Genomic DNA, 25310 nt, shown 5'->3' with positions numbered 1-25310 from the left:
ACTCCCTAGCCCCCAACAGCCTTTTTTTTCATAACACTTTAACCAGAGTGACGGGAGAGCGGCATTTCAGAAAACGTGCTTATCTCGGCGAGAAAAAGCGATTTCGGCAATAAAATTTAAAACGCGTGTAAAACATAAACCAAACGATGAAATTGGTTATTTCTTCATGTATAATGATCAACTCGATACTCCCTAGCCCCCAACAGCCTTTTTTTTCATAACACTTTAACCAGAGTGACGGGAGAGCGGCATTTCAGAAAACGTGCTTATCTCGGCGAGAAAAAGCGATTTCGGCAATAAAATTTAAAACGCGTGTAAAACATAAACCAAACGATGAAATTGGTTATTTCTTCATGTATAATGATCAACTCGATACTCCCTAGCCCCCAACAGCCTTTTTTTTCATAACACTTTAACCAGAGTGACGGGAGAGCGGCATTTCAGAAAACGTGCTTATCTCGGCGAGAAAAAGCGATTTCGGCAATAAAATTTAAAACGCGTGTAAAACATAAACCAAACGATGAAATCTGGTTATTTCTTCATGTATAATGATCAACTCGATACTCCCTAGCCCCCAACAGCCTTTTTTTTCATAACACTTTAACCAGAGTGACGGGAGAGCGGCATTTCAGAAAACGTGCTTATCTCGGCGAGAAAAAGCGATTTCGGCAATAAAATTTAAAACGCGTGTAAAACATAAACCAAACGATGAAATTGGTTATTTCTTCATGTATAATGATCAACTCGATACTCCCTAGCCCCCAACAGCCTTTTTTTTCATAACACTTTAACCAGAGTGACGGGAGAGCGGCATTTCAGAAAACGTGCTTATCTCGGCGAGAAAAAGCGATTTCGGCAATAAAATTTAAAACGCGTGTAAAACATAAACCAAACGATGAAATTGGTTATTTCTTCATGTATAATGATCAACTCGATACTCCCTAGCCCCCAACAGCCTTTTTTTTCATAACACTTTAACCAGAGTGACGGGAGAGCGGCATTTCAGAAAACGTGCTTATCTCGGCGAGAAAAAGCGATTTCGGCAATAAAATTTAAAACGCGTGTAAAACATAAACCAAACGATGAAATTGGTTATTTCTTCATGTATAATGATCAACTCGATACTCCCTAGCCCCCAACAGCCTTTTTTTTCATAACACTTTAACCAGAGTGACGGGAGAGCGGCATTTCAGAAAACGTGCTTATCTCGGCGAGAAAAAGCGATTTCGGCAATAAAATTTAAAACGCGTGTAAAACATAAACCAAACGATGAAATTGGTTATTTCTTCATGTATAATGATCAACTCGATACTCCCTAGCCCCCAACAGCCTTTTTTTTCATAACACTTTAACCAGAGTGACGGGAGAGCGGCATTTCAGAAAACGTGCTTATCTCGGCGAGAAAAAGCGATTTCGGCAATAAAATTTAAAACGCGTGTAAAACATAAACCAAACGATGAAATTGGTTATTTCTTCATGTATAATGATCAACTCGATACTCCCTAGCCCCCAACAGCCTTTTTTTTCATAACACTTTAACCAGAGTGACGGGAGAGCGGCATTTCAGAAAACGTGCTTATCTCGGCGAGAAAAAGCGATTTCGGCAATAAAATTTAAAACGCGTGTAAAACATAAACCAAACGATGAAATTGGTTATTTCTTCATGTATAATGATCAACTCGATACTCCCTAGCCCCCAACAGCCTTTTTTTTCATAACACTTTAACCAGAGTGACGGGAGAGCGGCATTTCAGAAAACGTGCTTATCTCGGCGAGAAAAAGCGATTTCGGCAATAAAATTTAAAACGCGTGTAAAACATAAACCAAACGATGAAATTGGTTATTTCTTCATGTATAATGATCAACTCGATACTCCCTAGCCCCCAACAGCCTTTTTTTTCATAACACTTTAACCAGAGTGACGGGAGAGCGGCATTTCAGAAAACGTGCTTATCTCGGCGAGAAAAAGCGATTTCGGCAATAAAATTTAAAACGCGTGTAAAACATAAACCAAACGATGAAATTGGTTATTTCTTCATGTATAATGATCAACTCGATACTCCCTAGCCCCCAACAGCCTTTTTTTTCATAACACTTTAACCAGAGTGACGGGAGAGCGGCATTTCAGAAAACGTGCTTATCTCGGCGAGAAAAAGCGATTTCGGCAATAAAATTTAAAACGCGTGTAAAACATAAACCAAACGATGAAATTGGTTATTTCTTCATGTATAATGATCAACTCGATACTCCCTAGCCCCCAACAGCCTTTTTTTTCATAACACTTTAACCAGAGTGACGGGAGAGCGGCATTTCAGAAAACGTGCTTATCTCGGCGAGAAAAAGCGATTTCGGCAATAAAATTTAAAACGCGTGTAAAACATAAACCAAACGATGAAATTGGTTATTTCTTCATGTATAATGATCAACTCGATACTCCCTAGCCCCCAACAGCCTTTTTTTTCATAACACTTTAACCAGAGTGACGGGAGAGCGGCATTTCAGAAAACGTGCTTATCTCGGCGAGAAAAAGCGATTTCGGCAATAAAATTTAAAACGCGTGTAAAACATAAACCAAACGATGAAATTGGTTATTTCTTCATGTATAATGATCAACTCGATACTCCCTAGCCCCCAACAGCCTTTTTTTTCATAACACTTTAACCAGAGTGACGGGAGAGCGGCATTTCAGAAAACGTGCTTATCTCGGCGAGAAAAAGCGATTTCGGCAATAAAATTTAAAACGCGTGTAAAACATAAACCAAACGATGAAATTGGTTATTTCTTCATGTATAATGATCAACTCGATACTCCCTAGCCCCCAACAGCCTTTTTTTTCATAACACTTTAACCAGAGTGACGGGAGAGCGGCATTTCAGAAAACGTGCTTATCTCGGCGAGAAAAAGCGATTTCGGCAATAAAATTTAAAACGCGTGTAAAACATAAACCAAACGATGAAATTGGTTATTTCTTCATGTATAATGATCAACTCGATACTCCCTAGCCCCCAACAGCCTTTTTTTTCATAACACTTTAACCAGAGTGACGGGAGAGCGGCATTTCAGAAAACGTGCTTATCTCGGCGAGAAAAAGCGATTTCGGCAATAAAATTTAAAACGCGTGTAAAACATAAACCAAACGATGAAATTGGTTATTTCTTCATGTATAATGATCAACTCGATACTCCCTAGCCCCCAACAGCCTTTTTTTTCATAACACTTTAACCAGAGTGACGGGAGAGCGGCATTTCAGAAAACGTGCTTATCTCGGCGAGAAAAAGCGATTTCGGCAATAAAATTTAAAACGCGTGTAAAACATAAACCAAACGATGAAATTGGTTATTTCTTCATGTATAATGATCAACTCGATACTCCCTAGCCCCCAACAGCCTTTTTTTTCATAACACTTTAACCAGAGTGACGGGAGAGCGGCATTTCAGAAAACGTGCTTATCTCGGCGAGAAAAAGCGATTTCGGCAATAAAATTTAAAACGCGTGTAAAACATAAACCAAACGATGAAATTGGTTATTTCTTCATGTATAATGATCAACTCGATACTCCCTAGCCCCCAACAGCCTTTTTTTTCATAACACTTTAACCAGAGTGACGGGAGAGCGGCATTTCAGAAAACGTGCTTATCTCGGCGAGAAAAAGCGATTTCGGCAATAAAATTTAAAACGCGTGTAAAACATAAACCAAACGATGAAATTGGTTATTTCTTCATGTATAATGATCAACTCGATACTCCCTAGCCCCCAACAGCCTTTTTTTTCATAACACTTTAACCAGAGTGACGGGAGAGCGGCATTTCAGAAAACGTGCTTATCTCGGCGAGAAAAAGCGATTTCGGCAATAAAATTTAAAACGCGTGTAAAACATAAACCAAACGATGAAATTGGTTATTTCTTCATGTATAATGATCAACTCGATACTCCCTAGCCCCCAACAGCCTTTTTTTTCATAACACTTTAACCAGAGTGACGGGAGAGCGGCATTTCAGAAAACGTGCTTATCTCGGCGAGAAAAAGCGATTTCGGCAATAAAATTTAAAACGCGTGTAAAACATAAACCAAACGATGAAATTGGTTATTTCTTCATGTATAATGATCAACTCGATACTCCCTAGCCCCCAACAGCCTTTTTTTTCATAACACTTTAACCAGAGTGACGGGAGAGCGGCATTTCAGAAAACGTGCTTATCTCGGCGAGAAAAAGCGATTTCGGCAATAAAATTTAAAACGCGTGTAAAACATAAACCAAACGATGAAATTGGTTATTTCTTCATGTATAATGATCAACTCGATACTCCCTAGCCCCCAACAGCCTTTTTTTTCATAACACTTTAACCAGAGTGACGGGAGAGCGGCATTTCAGAAAACGTGCTTATCTCGGCGAGAAAAAGCGATTTCGGCAATAAAATTTAAAACGCGTGTAAAACATAAACCAAACGATGAAATTGGTTATTTCTTCATGTATAATGATCAACTCGATACTCCCTAGCCCCCAACAGCCTTTTTTTTCATAACACTTTAACCAGAGTGACGGGAGAGCGGCATTTCAGAAAACGTGCTTATCTCGGCGAGAAAAAGCGATTTCGGCAATAAAATTTAAAACGCGTGTAAAACATAAACCAAACGATGAAATTGGTTATTTCTTCATGTATAATGATCAACTCGATACTCCCTAGCCCCCAACAGCCTTTTTTTTCATAACACTTTAACCAGAGTGACGGGAGAGCGGCATTTCAGAAAACGTGCTTATCTCGGCGAGAAAAAGCGATTTCGGCAATAAAATTTAAAACGCGTGTAAAACATAAACCAAACGATGAAATTGGTTATTTCTTCATGTATAATGATCAACTCGATACTCCCTAGCCCCCAACAGCCTTTTTTTTCATAACACTTTAACCAGAGTGACGGGAGAGCGGCATTTCAGAAAACGTGCTTATCTCGGCGAGAAAAAGCGATTTCGGCAATAAAATTTAAAACGCGTGTAAAACATAAACCAAACGATGAAATTGGTTATTTCTTCATGTATAATGATCAACTCGATACTCCCTAGCCCCCAACAGCCTTTTTTTTCATAACACTTTAACCAGAGTGACGGGAGAGCGGCATTTCAGAAAACGTGCTTATCTCGGCGAGAAAAAGCGATTTCGGCAATAAAATTTAAAACGCGTGTAAAACATAAACCAAACGATGAAATTGGTTATTTCTTCATGTATAATGATCAACTCGATACTCCCTAGCCCCCAACAGCCTTTTTTTTCATAACACTTTAACCAGAGTGACGGGAGAGCGGCATTTCAGAAAACGTGCTTATCTCGGCGAGAAAAAGCGATTTCGGCAATAAAATTTAAAACGCGTGTAAAACATAAACCAAACGATGAAATTGGTTATTTCTTCATGTATAATGATCAACTCGATACTCCCTAGCCCCCAACAGCCTTTTTTTTCATAACACTTTAACCAGAGTGACGGGAGAGCGGCATTTCAGAAAACGTGCTTATCTCGGCGAGAAAAAGCGATTTCGGCAATAAAATTTAAAACGCGTGTAAAACATAAACCAAACGATGAAATTGGTTATTTCTTCATGTATAATGATCAACTCGATACTCCCTAGCCCCCAACAGCCTTTTTTTTCATAACACTTTAACCAGAGTGACGGGAGAGCGGCATTTCAGAAAACGTGCTTATCTCGGCGAGAAAAAGCGATTTCGGCAATAAAATTTAAAACGCGTGTAAAACATAAACCAAACGATGAAATTGGTTATTTCTTCATGTATAATGATCAACTCGATACTCCCTAGCCCCCAACAGCCTTTTTTTTCATAACACTTTAACCAGAGTGACGGGAGAGCGGCATTTCAGAAAACGTGCTTATCTCGGCGAGAAAAAGCGATTTCGGCAATAAAATTTAAAACGCGTGTAAAACATAAACCAAACGATGAAATTGGTTATTTCTTCATGTATAATGATCAACTCGATACTCCCTAGCCCCCAACAGCCTTTTTTTTCATAACACTTTAACCAGAGTGACGGGAGAGCGGCATTTCAGAAAACGTGCTTATCTCGGCGAGAAAAAGCGATTTCGGCAATAAAATTTAAAACGCGTGTAAAACATAAACCAAACGATGAAATTGGTTATTTCTTCATGTATAATGATCAACTCGATACTCCCTAGCCCCCAACAGCCTTTTTTTTCATAACACTTTAACCAGAGTGACGGGAGAGCGGCATTTCAGAAAACGTGCTTATCTCGGCGAGAAAAAGCGATTTCGGCAATAAAATTTAAAACGCGTGTAAAACATAAACCAAACGATGAAATTGGTTATTTCTTCATGTATAATGATCAACTCGATACTCCCTAGCCCCCAACAGCCTTTTTTTTCATAACACTTTAACCAGAGTGACGGGAGAGCGGCATTTCAGAAAACGTGCTTATCTCGGCGAGAAAAAGCGATTTCGGATATAAAATTTAAAACGCGTGTAAAACATAAACCAAACGATGAAATTGGTTATTTCTTCATGTATAATGATCAACTCGATACTCCCTAGCCCCCAACAGCCTTTTTTTTCATAACACTTTAACCAGAGTGACGGGAGAGCGGCATTTCAGAAAACGTGCTTATCTCGGCGAGAAAAAGCGATTTCGGCAATAAAATTTAAAACGCGTGTAAAACATAAACCAAACGATGAAATTGGTTATTTCTTCATGTATAATGATCAACTCGATACTCCCTAGCCCCCAACAGCCTTTTTTTTCATAACACTTTAACCAGAGTGACGGGAGAGCGGCATTTCAGAAAACGTGCTTATCTCGGCGAGAAAAAGCGATTTCGGCAATAAAATTTAAAACGCGTGTAAAACATAAACCAAACGATGAAATTGGTTATTTCTTCATGTATAATGATCAACTCGATACTCCCTAGACCCCAACAGCCTTTTTTTTCATAACACTTTAACCAGAGTGACGGGAGAGCGGCATTTCAGAAAACGTGCTTATCTCGGCGAGAAAAAGCGATTTCGGCAATAAAATTTAAAACGCGTGTAAAACATAAACCAAACGATGAAATTGGTTATTTCTTCATGTATAATGATCAACTCGATACTCCCTAGCCCCCAACAGCCTTTTTTTTCATAACACTTTAACCAGAGTGACGGGAGAGCGGCATTTCAGAAAACGTGCTTATCTCGGCGAGAAAAAGCGATTTCGGCAATAAAATTTAAAACGCGTGTAAAACATAAACCAAACGATGAAATTGGTTATTTCTTCATGTATAATGATCAACTCGATACTCCCTAGCCCCCAACAGCCTTTTTTTTCATAACACTTTAACCAGAGTGACGGGAGAGCGGCATTTCAGAAAACGTGCTTATCTCGGCGAGAAAAAGCGATTTCGGCAATAAAATTTAAAACGCGTGTAAAACATAAACCAAACGATGAAATTGGTTATTTCTTCACGTATAATGATCAACTCGATACTCCCTAGCCCCCAACAGCCTTTTTTTTCATAACACTTTAACCAGAGTGACGGGAGAGCGGCATTTCAGAAAACGTGCTTATCTCGGCGAGAAAAAGCGATTTCGGCAATAAAATTTAAAACGCGTGTAAAACATAAACCAAACGATGAAATTGGTTATTTCTTCATGTATAATGATCAACTCGATACTCCCTAGCCCCCAACAACCTTTTTTTTCATAACACTTTAACCAGAGTGACGGGAGAGCGGCATTTCAGAAAACGTGCTTATCTCGGCGAGAAAAAGCGATTTCGGCAATAAAATTTAAAACGCGTGTAAAACATAAACCAAACGATGAAATTGGTTATTTCTTCATGTATAATGATCAACTCGATACTCCCTAGCCCCCAACAGCCTTTTTTTTCATAACACTTTAACCAGAGTGACGGGAGAGCGGCATTTCAGAAAACGTGCTTATCTCGGCGAGAAAAAGCGATTTCGGCAATAAAATTTAAAACGCGTGTAAAACATAAACCAAACGATGAAATTGGTTATTTCTTCATGTATAATGATCAACTCGATACTCCCTAGCCCCCAACAACCTTTTTTTTCATAACACTTTAACCAGAGTGACGGGAGAGCGGCATTTCAGAAAACGTGCTTATCTCGGCGAGAAAAAGCGATTTCGGCAATAAAATTTAAAACGCGTGTAAAACATAAACCAAACGATGAAATTGGTTATTTCTTCATGTATAATGATCAACTCGATACTCCCTAGCCCCCAACAGCCTTTTTTTTCATAACACTTTAACCAGAGTGACGGGAGAGCGGCATTTCAGAAAACGTGCTTATCTCGGCGAGAAAAAGCGATTTCGGCAATAAAATTTAAAACGCGTGTAAAACATAAACCAAACGATGAAATTGGTTATTTCTTCATGTATAATGATCAACTCGATACTCCCTAGCCCCCAACAGCCTTTTTTTTCATAACACTTTAACCAGAGTGACGGGAGAGCGGCATTTCAGAAAACGTGCTTATCTCGGCGAGAAAAAGCGATTTCGGCAATAAAATTTAAAACGCGTGTAAAACATAAACCAAACGATGAAATTGGTTATTTCTTCATGTATAATGATCAACTCGATACTCCCTAGCCCCCAACAGCCTTTTTTTTCAAAACACTTTAACCAGAGTGACGGGAGAGCGGCATTTCAGAAAACGTGCTTATCTCGGCGAGAAAAAGCGATTTCGGCAATAAAATTTAAAACGCGTGTAAAACATAAACCAAACGATGAAATTGGTTATTTCTTCATGTATAATGATCAACTCGATACTCCCTAGCCCCCAACAGCCTTTTTTTTCATAACACTTTAACCAGAGTGACGGGAGAGCGGCATTTCAGAAAACGTGCTTATCTCGGCGAGAAAAAGCGATTTCGGCAATAAAATTTAAAACGCGTGTAAAACATAAACCAAACGATGAAATTGGTTATTTCTTCATGTATAATGATCAACTCGATACTCCCTAGCTCCCAACAGCCTTTTTTTTCATAACACTTTAACCAGAGTGACGGGAGAGCGGCATTTCAGAAAACGTGCTTATCTCGGCGAGAAAAAGCGATTTCGGCAATAAAATTTAAAACGCGTGTAAAACATAAACCAAACGATGAAATTGGTTATTTCTTCATGTATAATGATCAACTCGATACTCCCTAGCCCCCAACAGCCTTTTTTTTCATAACACTTTAACCAGAGTGACGGGAGAGCGGCATTTCAGAAAACGTGCTTATCTCGGCGAGAAAAAGCGATTTCGGCAATAAAATTTAAAACGCGTGTAAAACATAAACCAAACGATGAAATTGGTTATTTCTTCATGTATAATGATCAACTCGATACTCCCTAGCCCCCAACAGCCTTTTTTTTCATAACACTTTAACCAGAGTGACGGGAGAGCGGCATTTCAGAAAACGTGCTTATCTCGGCGAGAAAAAGCGATTTCGGATATAAAATTTAAAACGCGTGTAAAACATAAACCAAACGATGAAATTGGTTATTTCTTCATGTATAATGATCAACTCGATACTCCCTAGCCCCCAACAGCCTTTTTTTTCATAACACTTTAACCAGAGTGACGGGAGAGCGGCATTTCAGAAAACGTGCTTATCTCGGCGAGAAAAAGCGATTTCGGCAATAAAATTTAAAACGCGTGTAAAACATAAACCAAACGATGAAATTGGTTATTTCTTCATGTATAATGATCAACTCGATACTCCCTAGCCCCCAACAGCCTTTTTTTTCATAACACTTTAACCAGAGTGACGGGAGAGCGGCATTTCAGAAAACGTGCTTATCTCGGCGAGAAAAAGCGATTTCGGCAATAAAATTTAAAACGCGTGTAAAACATAAACCAAACGATGAAATTGGTTATTTCTTCATGTATAATGATCAACTTGATACTCCCTAGACCCCAACAGCCTTTTTTTTCATAACACTTTAACCAGAGTGACGGGAGAGCGGCATTTCAGAAAACGTGCTTATCTCGGCGAGAAAAAGCGATTTCGGCAATAAAATTTAAAACGCGTGTAAAACATAAACCAAACGATGAAATTGGTTATTTCTTCATGTATAATGATCAACTCGATACTCCCTAGCCCCCAACAGCCTTTTTTTTCATAACACTTTAACCAGAGTGACGGGAGAGCGGCATTTCAGAAAACGTGCTTATCTCGGCGAGAAAAAGCAATTTCGGCAATAAAATTTAAAACGCGTGTAAAACATAAACCAAACGATGAAATTGGTTATTTCTTCATGTATAATGATCAACTCGATACTCCCTAGCCCCCAACAGCCTTTTTTTTCATAACACTTTAACCAGAGTGACGGGAGAGCGGCATTTCAGAAAACGTGCTTATCTCGGCGAGAAAAAGCGATTTCGGCAATAAAATTTAAAACGCGTGTAAAACATAAACCAAACGATGAAATTGGTTATTTCTTCATGTATAATGATCAACTCGATACTCCCTAGCCCCCAACAGCCTTTTTTTTCATAACACTTTAACCAGAGTGACGGGAGAGCGGCATTTCAGAAAACGTGCTTATCTCGGCGAGAAAAAGCGATTTCGGCAATAAAATTTAAAACGCGTGTAAAACATAAACCAAACGATGAAATTGGTTATTTCTTCATGTATAATGATCAACTTGATACTCCCTAGACCCCAACAGCCTTTTTTTTCATAACACTTTAACCAGAGTGACGGGAGAGCGGCATTTCAGAAAACGTGCTTATCTCGGCGAGAAAAAGCGATTTCGGCAATAAAATTTAAAACGCTTGTAAAACATAAACCAAACGATGAAATTGGTTATTTCTTCATGTATAATGATCAACTCGATACTCCCTAGCCCCCAACAGCCTTTTTTTTCATAACACTTTAACCAGAGTGACGGGAGAGCGGCATTTCAGAAAACGTGCTTATCTCGGCGAGAAAAAGCGATTTCGGCAATAAAATTTAAAACGCGTGTAAAACATAAACCAAACGATGAAATTGGTTATTTCTTCATGTATAATGATCAACTCGATACTCCCTAGCCCCCAACAGCCTTTTTTTTCATAACACTTTAACCAGAGTGACGGGAGAGCGGCATTTCAGAAAACGTGCTTATCTCGGCGAGAAAAAGCGATTTCGGCAATAAAATTTAAAACGCGTGTAAAACATAAACCAAACGATGAAATTGGTTATTTCTTCATGTATAATGATCAACTCGATACTCCCTAGCCCCCAACAGCCTTTTTTTTCATAACACTTTAACCAGAGTGACGGGAGAGCGGCATTTCAGAAAACGTGCTTATCTCGGCGAGAAAAAGCGATTTCGGCAATAAAATTTAAAACGCGTGTAAAACATAAACCAAACGATGAAATTGGTTATTTCTTCATGTATAATGATCAACTCGATACTCCCTAGCCCCCAACAGCCTTTTTTTTCATAACACTTTAACCAGAGTGACGGGAGAGCGGCATTTCAGAAAACGTGCTTATCTCGGCGAGAAAAAGCGATTTCGGCAATAAAATTTAAAACGCGTGTAAAACATAAACCAAACGATGAAATTGGTTATTTCTTCATGTATAATGATCAACTCGATACTCCCTAGCCCCCAACAGCCTTTTTTTTCATAACACTTTAACCAGAGTGACGGGAGAGCGGCATTTCAGAAAACGTGCTTATCTCGGCGAGAAAAAGCGATTTCGGCAATAAAATTTAAAACGCGTGTAAAACATAAACCAAACGATGAAATTGGTTATTTCTTCATGTATAATGATCAACTCGAGTCGAGCTCCAGGGAGAGAGGCTGATTTTTCGCTTTTTGAGGCCGACCGACGAACCGGCGCGGGGCGGACTCAAAAGCCCGCAGAGCCGTAGGCACTTAGAAAAGTTTCGCCTTTGGCTGTGAGCTCCAGGGGGAGAGGCTGGTTTTGCGTTATTTTAGGCCGGCTGGAGAACCGGCGCGGGTCGGACGCACAATCCCCGCAGAGCCGTGGGCACTTAGAACATTTTTGCCAAGTTGGCTCTGAGCGCCTGGTACCTAATATGGAAGTATAGAGGCCGACTTTCGGGCAAGATCACGCCGCGTTAGGCTTCCAGGACCCCGGCTAAGCAATTTTACCGGGCCGCCCGGTTCTTTTTTTGAACCAGCCCGGTTCTTTTTACACTTCCAGCTGGAGCTCAGCAGCGGCTTTTTGCGCAAGATCACGCCGGGTTAGGCTTCCAGGACCTCGGCTAAGCAATTCTACCGGGCCGCCCGGTTCTTTTTTTTAACCAGCCCGGTTTTTTTTACACTTCCAGCTGGAGCTCAGCAGCGGCTTTTTGCACAGTATCACGCCGGGTTAGGCTTCCAGAGCCCCGGCTAAGCAATTTTACCGGGCCGCCCGGTTCTTTTTTTTAACCAGCCCGGTTCTTTTTACACGTCCAGCTGGAGCTCAGCAGCGGCTTTTTGGACAAGATCACGCCGTGTTAGGCTTCCAGAGCCCCGGCTAAGCAATTTTACCGGGTCGCCCGGTTCTTTTTTTTAACCAGCCCGGTTCTTTTTACACTTCCAGCTGGAGCTCAGCAGCGGCTTTTTGGACAAGATCACGCCGTGTTAGGCTTCCAGAGCCCCGGCTAAGCAATTTTACCGGGTCGCCCGGTTCTTTTTTTAACCAGCCCGGTTCTTTTTACACTTCCAGCTGGAGCTCAGCATCGTGTAAAACATAAACCAAACGATGAAATTGGTTATTTCTTCATGTATAATGATCAACTCGATACTCCCTAGCCCCCAACAGCCTTTTTTTTCATAACACTTTAACCAGAGTGACGGGAGAGCGGCATTTCAGAAAACGTGCTTATCTCGGCGAGAAAAAGCGATTTCGGATATAAAATTTAAAACGCGTGTAAAACATAAACCAAACGATGAAATTGGTTATTTCTTCATGTATAATGATCAACTCGATACTCCCTAGCCCCCAACAGCCTTTTTTTTCATAACACTTTAACCAGAGTGACGGGAGAGCGGCATTTCAGAAAACGTGCTTATCTCGGCGAGAAAAAGCGATTTCGGCAATAAAATTTAAAACGCGTGTAAAACATAAACCAAACGATGAAATTGGTTATTTCTTCATGTATAATGATCAACTCGATACTCCCTAGCCCCCAACAGCCTTTTTTTTCATAACACTTTAACCAGAGTGACGGGAGAGCGGCATTTCAGAAAACGTGCTTATCTCGGCGAGAAAAAGCGATTTCGGCAATAAAATTTAAAACGCGTGTAAAACATAAACCAAACGATGAAATTGGTTATTTCTTCATGTATAATGATCAACTTGATACTCCCTAGACCCCAACAGCCTTTTTTTTCATAACACTTTAACCAGAGTGACGGGAGAGCGGCATTTCAGAAAACGTGCTTATCTCGGCGAGAAAAAGCGATTTCGGCAATAAAATTTAAAACGCGTGTAAAACATAAACCAAACGATGAAATTGGTTATTTCTTCATGTATAATGATCAACTCGATACTCCCTAGCCCCCAACAGCCTTTTTTTTCATAACACTTTAACCAGAGTGACGGGAGAGCGGCATTTCAGAAAACGTGCTTATCTCGGCGAGAAAAAGCAATTTCGGCAATAAAATTTAAAACGCGTGTAAAACATAAACCAAACGATGAAATTGGTTATTTCTTCATGTATAATGATCAACTCGATACTCCCTAGCCCCCAACAGCCTTTTTTTTCATAACACTTTAACCAGAGTGACGGGAGAGCGGCATTTCAGAAAACGTGCTTATCTCGGCGAGAAAAAGCGATTTCGGCAATAAAATTTAAAACGCGTGTAAAACATAAACCAAACGATGAAATTGGTTATTTCTTCATGTATAATGATCAACTCGATACTCCCTAGCCCCCAACAGCCTTTTTTTTCATAACACTTTAACCAGAGTGACGGGAGAGCGGCATTTCAGAAAACGTGCTTATCTCGGCGAGAAAAAGCGATTTCGGCAATAAAATTTAAAACGCGTGTAAAACATAAACCAAACGATGAAATTGGTTATTTCTTCATGTATAATGATCAACTTGATACTCCCTAGACCCCAACAGCCTTTTTTTTCATAACACTTTAACCAGAGTGACGGGAGAGCGGCATTTCAGAAAACGTGCTTATCTCGGCGAGAAAAAGCGATTTCGGCAATAAAATTTAAAACGCTTGTAAAACATAAACCAAACGATGAAATTGGTTATTTCTTCATGTATAATGATCAACTCGATACTCCCTAGCCCCCAACAGCCTTTTTTTTCATAACACTTTAACCAGAGTGACGGGAGAGCGGCATTTCAGAAAACGTGCTTATCTCGGCGAGAAAAAGCGATTTCGGCAATAAAATTTAAAACGCGTGTAAAACATAAACCAAACGATGAAATTGGTTATTTCTTCATGTATAATGATCAACTCGATACTCCCTAGCCCCCAACAGCCTTTTTTTTCATAACACTTTAACCAGAGTGACGGGAGAGCGGCATTTCAGAAAACGTGCTTATCTCGGCGAGAAAAAGCGATTTCGGCAATAAAATTTAAAACGCGTGTAAAACATAAACCAAACGATGAAATTGGTTATTTCTTCATGTATAATGATCAACTCGATACTCCCTAGCCCCCAACAGCCTTTTTTTTCATAACACTTTAACCAGAGTGACGGGAGAGCGGCATTTCAGAAAACGTGCTTATCTCGGCGAGAAAAAGCGATTTCGGCAATAAAATTTAAAACGCGTGTAAAACATAAACCAAACGATGAAATTGGTTATTTCTTCATGTATAATGATCAACTCGATACTCCCTAGCCCCCAACAGCCTTTTTTTTCATAACACTTTAACCAGAGTGACGGGAGAGCGGCATTTCAGAAAACGTGCTTATCTCGGCGAGAAAAAGCGATTTCGGCAATAAAATTTAAAACGCGTGTAAAACATAAACCAAACGATGAAATTGGTTATTTCTTCATGTATAATGATCAACTCGATACTCCCTAGCCCCCAACAGCCTTTTTTTTCATAACACTTTAACCAGAGTGACGGGAGAGCGGCATTTCAGAAAACGTGCTTATCTCGGCGAGAAAAAGCGATTTCGGCAATAAAATTTAAAACGCGTGTAAAACATAAACCAAACGATGAAATTGGTTATTTCTTCATGTATAATGATCAACTCGAGTCGAGCTCCAGGGAGAGAGGCTGATTTTTCGCTTTTTGAGGCCGACCGACGAACCGGCGCGGGGCGGACTCAAAAGCCCGCAGAGCCGTAGGCACTTAGAAAAGTTTCGCCTTTGGCTGTGAGCTCCAGGGGGAGAGGCTGGTTTTGCGTTATTTTAGGCCGGCTGGAGAACCGGCGCGGGTCGGACGCACAATCCCCGCAGAGCCGTGGGCACTTAGAACATTTTTGCCAAGTTGGCTCTGAGCGCCTGGTACCTAATATGGAAGTATAGAGGCCGACTTTCGGGCAAGATCACGCCGCGTTAGGCTTCCAGGACCCCGGCTAAGCAATTTTACCGGGCCGCCCGGTTCTTTTTTTGAACCAGCCCGGTTCTTTTTACACTTCCAGCTGGAGCTCAGCAGCGGCTTTTTGCGCAAGATCACGCCGGGTTAGGCTTCCAGGACCTCGGCTAAGCAATTCTACCGGGCCGCCCGGTTCTTTTTTTGAACCAGCCCGGTTCTTTTTACACTTCCAGCTGGAGCTCACGAGCGGCTTTTTGGACAAGATCACGCCGTGTTAGGCTTCCAGAGCCCCGGCTAAGCAATTTTACCGGCCCGCCCGGTTCTTTTTTTTAACCAGCCCGGTTCTTTTTACACTTCCAGCTGGAGCTCAGCAGCGGGTTTTTGGACAAGATCACGCCGTGTTAGGCTTCCAGAGCCCCGGCTAAGCAATTTTACAGGGTCGCCCGGTTCTTTTTTTTAACCAGCCCGGTTTTTTTTACACTTCCAGCTGGAGCTCAGCAGCGGCTTTTTGCACAGTATCACGCCGGGTTAGGCTTCCAGAGCCCCGGCTAAGCAATTTTACCGGGCCGCCTGGTTCTTTTTTTTAACCAGCCCGGTTCTTTTTACACTTCCAGCTGGAGCTCAGCAGCGGCTTTTTGGACAAGATCACGCCGCGTTAGGCTTCCAGAGCCCCGGCTAAGCAATTTTACCGGGTCGCCCGGTTCTTTTTTTTAACCAGCCCGGTTCTTTTTACACTTCCAGCTGGAGCTCAGCAGCGGCTTTTTGGACAAGATCACGCCGTGTTAGGCTTCCAGAGCCCCAGCTAAGCAATTTTACCGGGTCGCCCGGTTCTTTTTTTAACCAGCCCGGTTCTTTTTACACTTCCAGCTGGAGCTCAGCATCGTGTAAAACATAAACCAAACGATGAAATTGGTTATTTCTTCATGTATAATGATCAACTCGATACTCCCTAGCCCCCAACAGCCTTTTTTTTCATAACACTTTAACCAGAGTGACGGGAGAGCGGCATTTCAGAAAACGTGCTTATCTCGGCGAGAAAAAGCGATTTCGGCAATAAAATTTAAAACGCGTGTAAAACATAAACCAAACGATGAAATTGGTTATTTCTTCATGTATAATGATCAACTCGATACTCCCTAGCCCCCAACAGCCTTTTTTTTCATAACACTTTAACCAGAGTGACGGGAGAGCGGCATTTTAGAAAACGTGCTTATCTCGGCGAGAAATAGCGATTTCGGCAATAAAATTTAAAACGCGTGTAAAACATAAACCAAACGATGAAATTGGTTATTTCTTCATGTATAATGATCAACTCGATACTCCCTAGCCCCCAACAGCCTTTTTTTTCATAACACTTTAACCAGAGTGACGGGAGAGCGGCATTTCAGAAAACGTGCTTATCTCGGCGAGAAAAAGCGATTTCGGCAATAAAATTTAAAACGCGTGTAAAACATAAACCAAACGATGAAATTGGTTATTTCTTCATGTATAATGATCAACTCGATACTCCCTAGCCCCCAACAGCCTTTTTTTTCATAACACTTTAACCAGAGTGACGGGAGAGCGGCATTTCAGAAAACGTGCTTATCTCGGCGAGAAAAAGCGATTTCGGCAATAAAATTTAAAACGCGTGTAAAACATAAACCAAACGATGAAATTGGTTATTTCTTCATGTATAATGATCAACTCGATACTCCCTAGCCCCCAACAGCCTTTTTTTTCATAACACTTTAACCAGAGTGACGGGAGAGCGGCATTTCAGAAAACGTGCTTATCTCGGCGAGAAAAAGCGATTTCGGCAATAAAATTTAAAACGCGTGTAAAACATAAACCAAACGATGAAATTGGTTATTTCTTCATGTATAATGATCAACTCGATACTCCCTAGCCCCCAACAGCCTTTTTTTTCATAACACTTTAACCAGAGTGACGGGAGAGCGGCATTTCAGAAAACGTGCTTATCTCGGCGAGAAAAAGCGATTTCGGCAATAAAATTTAAAACGCGTGTAAAACATAAACCAAACGATGAAATTGGTTATTTCTTCATGTATAATGATCAACTCGATACTCCCTAGCCCCCAACAGCCTTTTTTTTCATAACACTTTAACCAGAGTGACGGGAGAGCAGCATTTCAGAAAACGTGCTTATCTTGGCGAGAAAAAGCGATTTCGGCAATAAAATTTAAAACGCGTGTAAAACATAAACCAAACGATGAAATTGGTTATTTCTTCATGTATATGGATCAACTCGATACTCCCTAGCCCCCAACAGCCTTTTTTTTCATAACACTTTAACCAGAGTGACGGGAGAGCGGCATTTCAGAAAACGTGCTCATCTCGGCGAGAAAAAGCGATTTCGGCAATAAAATTTAAAACGCGTGTAAAACATAAACCAAACGTTGAAATTGGTTATTTCTTCATGTATAATGATCAACTCGATACTCCCTAGCCCCCAACAGCCTTTTTTTTCATAACACTTTAACCAGAGTGACGGGAGAGCGGCATTTCAGAAAACGTGCTTATCTCGGCGAGAAAAAGCGATTTCGGCAATAAAATTTAAAACGCGTGTAAAACATAAACCAAACGATGAAATTGGTTATTTCTTTATGTATAATGATCAACTCGATACTCCCTAGCCCCCAACAGCCTTTTTTTTCATAACACTTTAACCAGAGTGACGGGAGAGCGGCATTTCAGAAAACGTGCTTATCTCGGCGAGAAAAAGCGATTTCGGCAATACAATTTAAAACGCGTGTAAAACATAAACCAAACGATGAAATTGGTTATTTCTTCATGTATAATGATCAACTCGATACTCCCTAGCCCCCAACAGCCTTTTTTTTCATAACACTTTAACCAGAGTGACGGGAGAGCGGCATTTCAGAAAACGTGCTTATCTCGGCGAGAAAAAGCGATTTCGGCAATAAAATTTAAAACGCGTGTAAAACATAAACCAAACGATGAAATTGGTTATTTCTTCATGTATAATGATCAACTCGATACTCCCTAGCCCCCAACAGCCTTTTTTTTCATAACACTTTAACCAGAGTGACGGGAGAGCGGCATTTCAGAAAACGTGCTTATCTCGGCGAGAAAAAGCGATTTCGGCAATAAAATTTAAAACGCGTGTAAAACATAAACCAAACGATGAAATTGGTTATTTCTTCATGTATAATGATCAACTCGATACTCCCTAGCCCCCAACAGCCTTTTTTTTCATAACACTTTAACCAGAGTGACGGGAGAGCGGCATTTCAGAAAACGTGCTTATCTCGGCGAGAAAAAGCGATTTCGGCAATAAAATTTAAAACGCGTGTAAAACATAAACCAAACGATGAAATTGGTTATTTCTTCATGTATAATGATCAACTCGATACTCCCTAGCCCCCAACAGCCTTTTTTTTCATAACACTTTAACCAGAGTGACGGGAGAGCGGCATTTCAGAAAACGTGCTTATCTCGGCGAGAAAAAGCGATTTCGGCAATAAAATTTAAAACGCGTGTAAAACATAAACCAAACGATGAAATTGGTTATTTCTTCATGTATAATGATCAACTCGATACTCCCTAGCCCCCAACAGCCTTTTTTTTCATAACACTTTAACCAGAGTGACGGGAGAGCGGCATTTCAGAAAACGTGCTTATCTCGGCGAGAAAAAGCGATTTCGGCAATAAAATTTAAAACGCGTGTAAAACATAAACCAAACGATGAAATTGGTTATTTCTTCATGTATAATGATCAACTCGATACTCCCTAGCCCCCAACAGCCTTTTTTTTCATAACACTTTAACCAGAGTGACGGGAGAGCGGCATTTCAGAAAACGTGCTTATCTCGGCGAGAAAAAGCGATTTCGGCAATAAAATTTAAAACGCGTGTAAAACATAAACCAAACGATGAAATTGGTTATTTCTTCATGTATAATGATCAACTCGATACTCCCTAGCCCCCAACAGCCTTTTTTTTCATAACACTTTAACCAGAGTGACGGGAGAGCGGCATTTAAAACGTGCTTATCTCGGCGAGAAAAAGCGATTTCGGCAATAAAATTTAAAACGCGTGTAAAACATAAACCAAACGATGAAATTGGTTATTTCTTCATGTATAATGATCAACTCGATACTCCCTAGCCCCCAACAGCCTTTTTTTTCATAACACTTTAACCAGAGTGACGGGAGAGCGGCATTTCAGAAAACGTGCTTATCTCGGCGAGAAAAAGCGATTTCGGCAATAAAATTTAAAACGCGTGTAAAACATAAACCAAACGATGAAATTGGTTATTTCTTCATGTATAATGATCAACTCGATACTCCCTAGCCCCCAACAGCCTTTTTTTTCATAACACTTTAACCAGAGTGACGGGAGAGCGGCATTTCAGAATACGTGCTTATCTCGGCGAGAAAAAGCGATTTCGGCAATAAAATTTAAAACGCGTGTAAAACATAAACCAAACGATGAAATTGGTTATTTTTTCATGTATAATGATCAACTCGATACTCCCTAGCCCCCAACAGCCTTTTTTTTCATAACACTTTAACCAGAGTGACGGGAGAGCGGCATTTCAGAAAACGTGCTTATCTCGGCGAGAAAAAGCGATTTCGGCAATAAAATTTAAAACGCGTGTAAAACATAAACCAAACGATGAAATTGGTTATTTCTTCATGTATAATGATCAACTCGATACTCCCTAGCCCCCAACAGCCTTTTTTTTCATAACACTTTAACCAGAGTGACGGGAGAGCGGCATTTCAGAAAACGTGCTTATCTCGGCGAGAAAAAGCGATTTCGGCAATAAAATTTAAAACGCGTGTAAAACATAAACCAAACGATGAAATTGGTTATTTCTTCATGTATAATTATCAACTCGATACCCCCTAGCCCCCAACAGCCTTTTTTTTCATAACACTTTAACCAGAGTGACGGGAGAGCGGCATTTCAGAAAACGTGCTTATCTCGGCGAGAAAAAGCGATTTCGGCAATAAAATTTAAAACGCGTGTAAAACATAAACCAAACGATGAAATTGGTTATTTCTTCATGTATAATGATCAACTCGACACTCCCTAGCCCCCAACAGCCTTTTTTTTCATAACACTTTAACCAGAGTGACGGGAGAGCGGCATTTCAGAAAACGTGCTTATCTCGGCGAGAAAAAGCGATTTCGGCAATAAAATTTAAAACGCGTGTAAAACATAAACCAAACGATGAAATTGGTTATTTCTTCATGTATAATGATCAACTCGATACTCCCTAGCCCCCAACAGCCTTTTTTTTCATAACACTTTAACCAGAGTGACGGGAGAGCGGCATTTCAGAAAACGTGCTTATCTCGGCGAGAAAAAGCGATTTCGGCAATAAAATTTAAAACGCGTGTAAAACATAAACCAAACGATGAAATTGGTTATTTCTTCATGTATAATGATCAACTCGATACTCCCTAGCCCCCAACAGCCTTTTTTTTCATAACACTTTAACCAGAGTGACGGGAGAGCGGCATTTCAGAAAACGTGCTTATCTCGGCGAGAAAAAGCGATTTCGGCAATAAAATTTAAAACGCGTGTAAAACATAAACCAAACGATGAAATTGGTTATTTCTTCATGTATAATGATCAACTCGATACTCCCTAGCCCCCAACAGCCTTTTTTTTCATAACACTTTAACCAGAGTGACGGGAGAGTGGCATTTCAGAAAACGTGCTTATCTCGGCGAGAAAAAGCGATTTCGGCAATAAAATTTAAAACGCGTGTAAAACATAAACCAAACGATGAAATTGGTTATTTCTTCATGTATAATGATCAACTCGATACTCCCTAGCCCCCAACAGCCTTTTTTTTCATAACACTTTAACCAGAGTGACGGGAGAGCGGCATTTCAGAAAACGTGCTTATCTCGGCGAGAAAAAGCGATTTCGGCAATAAAATTTAAAACGCGTGTAAAACATAAACCAAACGATGAAATTGGTTATTTCTTCATGTATAATGATCAACTCGATACTCCCTAGCCCCCAACAGCCTTTTTTTTCATAACACTTTAACCAGAGTGACGGGAGAGCGGCATTTCAGAAAACGTGCTTATCTCGGCGAGAAAAAGCGATTTCGGCAATAAAATTTAAAACGCGTGTAAAACATAAACCAAACGATGAAATTGGTTATTTCTTCATGTATAATGATCAACTCGATACTCCCTAGCCCCCAACAGCCTTTTTTTTCATAACACTTTAACCAGAGTGACGGGAGAGCGGCATTTCAGAAAACGTGCTTATCTCGGCGAGAAAAAGCGATTTCGGCAATAAAATTTAAAACGCGTGTAAAACATAAACCAAACGATGAAATTGGTTATTTCTTCATGTATAATGATCAACTCGATACTCCCTAGCCCCCAACAGCCTTTTTTTTCATAACACTTTAACCAGAGTGACGGGAGAGTGGCATTTCAGAAAACGTGCTTATCTCGGCGAGAAAAAGCGATTTCGGCAATAAAATTTAAAACGCGTGTAAAACATAAACCAAACGATGAAATTTGTTATTTCTTCATGTATAATGATCAACTCGATACTCCCTAGCCCCCAACAGCCTTTTTTTTCATAACACTTTAACCAGAGTGACGGGAGAGCGGCATTTCAGAAAACGTGCTTATCTCGGCGAGAAAAAGCGATTTCGGCAATAAAATTTAAAACGCGTGTAAAACATAAACCAAACGATGAAATTGGTTATTTCTTCATGTATAATGATCAACTCGATACTCCCTAGCCCCCAACAGCCTTTTTTTTCATAACACTTTAACCAGAGTGACGGGAGAGCGGCATTTCAGAATACGTGCTTATCTCGGCGAGAAAAAGCGATTTCGGCAATAAAATTTAAAACGCGTGTAAAACATAAACCAAACGATGAAATTGGTTATTTTTTCATGTATAATGATCAACTCGATACTCCCTAGCCCCCAACAGCCTTTTTTTTCATAACACTTTAACCAGAGTGACGGGAGAGCGGCATTTCAGAAAACGTGCTTATCTCGGCGAGAAAAAGCGATTTCGGCAATAAAATTTAAAACGCGTGTAAAACATAAACCAAACGATGAAATTGGTTATTTCTTCATGTATAATGATCAACTCGATACTCCCTAGCCCCCAACAGCCTTTTTTTTCATAACACTTTAACCAGAGTGACGGGAGAGCGGCATTTCAGAAAACGTGCTTATCTCGGCGAGAAAAAGCGATTTCGGCAATAAAATTTAAAACGCGTGTAAAACATAAACCAAACGATGAAATTGGTTATTTCTTCATGTATAATGATCAACTCGATACTCCCTAGCCCCCAACAGCCTTTTTTTTCATAACACTTTAACCAGAGTGACGGGAGAGCGGCATTTCAGAAAACGTGCTTATCTCGGCGAGAAAAAGCGATTTCGGCAATAAAATTTAAAACGCGTGTAAAACATAAACCAAACGATGAAATTGGTTATTTCTTCATGTATAATGATCAACTCGATACTCCCTAGCCCCCAACAGCCTTTTTTTTCATAACACTTTAACCAGAGTGACGGGAGAGCGGCATTTCAGAAAACGTGCTTATCTCGGCGAGAAAAAGCGATTTCGGCAATAAAATTTAAAACGCGTGTAAAACATAAACCAAACGATGAAATTGGTTATTTCTTCATGTATAATGATCAACTCGATACTCCCTAGCCCCCAACAGCCTTTTTTTTCATAACACTTTAACCAGAGTGACGGGAGAGCGGCATCTCAGAAAACGTGCTTATCTCGGCGAGAAAAAGCGATTTCAGCAATAAAATTTAAAACGCGTGTAAAACATAAACCAAACGATGAAATTGGTTATTTCTTCATGTATAATGATCAACTCGATACTCCCTAGCCCCCAACAGCCTTTTTTTTCATAACACTTTAACCAGAGTGACGGGAGAGCGGCATTTCAGAAAACGTGCTTATCTCGACGAGAAAAAGCGATTTCGGCAATAAAATTTAAAACGCGTGTAAAACATAAACCAAACGATGAAATTGGTTATTTCTTCATGTATAATGATCAACTCGATACTCCCTAGCCCCCAACAGCCTTTTTTTTCATAACACTTTAACCAGAGTGACGGGAGAGCGGCATTTCAGAAAACGTGCTTATCTCGGCGAGAAAAAGCGATTTCGGCAATAAAATTTAAAACGCGTGTAAAACATAAACCAAACGATGAAATTGGTTATTTCTTCATGTATAATGATCAACTCGATACTCCCTAGCCCCCAACAGCCTTTTTTTTCATAACACTTTAACCAGAGTGACGGGAGAGCGGCATTTCAGAAAACGTGCTTATCTCGGCGAGAAAAAGCGATTTCGGCAATAAAATTTAAAACGCGTGTAAAACATAAACCAAACGATGAAATTGGTTATTTCTTCATGTATAATGATCAACTCGATACTCCCTAGCCCCCAACAGCCTTTTTTTTCATAACACTTTAACCAGAGTGACGGGAGAGCGGCATTTCAGAAAACGTGCTTATCTCGGCGAGAAAAAGCGATTTCGGCAATAAAATTTAAAACGCGTGTAAAACATAAACCAAACGATGAAATTGGTTATTTCTTCATGTATAATGATCAACTCGATACTCCCTAGCCCCCAACAGCCTTTTTTTTCATAACACTTTAACCAGAGTGACGGGAGAGCGGCATTTCAGAAAACGTGCTTATCTCGGCGAGAAAAAGCGATTTCGGCAATAAAATTTAAAACGCGTGTAAAACATAAACCAAACGATGAAATTGGTTATTTCTTCATGTATAATGATCAACTCGATACTCCCTAGCCCCCAACAGCCTTTTTTTTCATAACACTTTAACCAGAGTGACGGGAGAGCGGCATTTCAGAAAACGTGCTTATCTCGGCGAGAAAAAGCGATTTCGGCAATAAAATTTAAAACGCGTGTAAAACATAAACCAAACGATGAAATTGGTTATTTCTTCATGTATAATGATCAACTCGATACTCCCTAGCCCCCAACAGCCTTTTTTTTCATAACACTTTAACCAGAGTGACGGGAGAGCGGCATTTCAGAAAACGTGCTTATCTCGGCGAGAAAAAGCGATTTCGGCAATAAAATTTAAAACGCGTGTAAAACATAAACCAAACGATGAAATTGGTTATTTCTTCATGTATAATGATCAACTCGAGTCGAGCTCCAGGGAGAGAGGCTGATTTTTCGCTTTTTGAGGCCGACCGACGAACCGGCGCGGGGCGGACTCAAAAGCCCGCAGAGCCGTAGGCACTTAGAAAAGTTTCGCCTTTGGCTGTGAGCTCCAGGGGGAGAGGCTGGTTTTGCGTTATTTTAGGCCGGCTGGAGAACCGGCGCGGGTCGGACGCACAATCCCCGCAGAGCCGTGGGCACTTAGAAAATTTTTGCCAAGTTGGCTCTGAGCGCCTGGTACCTAATATGGAAGTATAGAGGCCGACTTTCGGGCAAGATCACGCCGCGTTAGGCTTCCAGGACCCCGGCTAAGCAATTTTACCGGGCCGCCCGGTTCTTTTTTTGAACCAGCCCGGTTCTTTTTACACTTCCAGCTGAAGCTCAGCAGCGGCTTTTTGCGCAAGATCACGCCGGGTTAGGCTTCCAGGACCTCGGCTAAGCAATTCTACCGGGCCGCCCGGTTCTTTTTTTGAACCAGCCCGGTTCTTTTTACACTTCCAGCTGGAGCTCACGAGCGGCTTTTTGGACAAGATCACGCCGTGTTAGGCTTCCAGAGCCCCGGCTAAGCAATTTTACCGGCCCGCCCGGTTCTTTTTTTTAACCAGCCCGGTTCTTTTTACACTTCCAGCTGGAGCTCAGCAGCGGGTTTTTGGACAAGATCAC

Source organism: Syngnathus leptorhynchus, chromosome 4, assembly GCF_054491065.1.
Source record: "Syngnathus leptorhynchus isolate UIUO chromosome 4, UIUO_Slep, whole genome shotgun sequence".
In the NCBI taxonomy this organism is placed as follows: domain Eukaryota; kingdom Metazoa; phylum Chordata; class Actinopteri; order Syngnathiformes; family Syngnathidae; genus Syngnathus; species Syngnathus leptorhynchus.
This window is presented reverse-complemented; position numbering follows the sequence as displayed.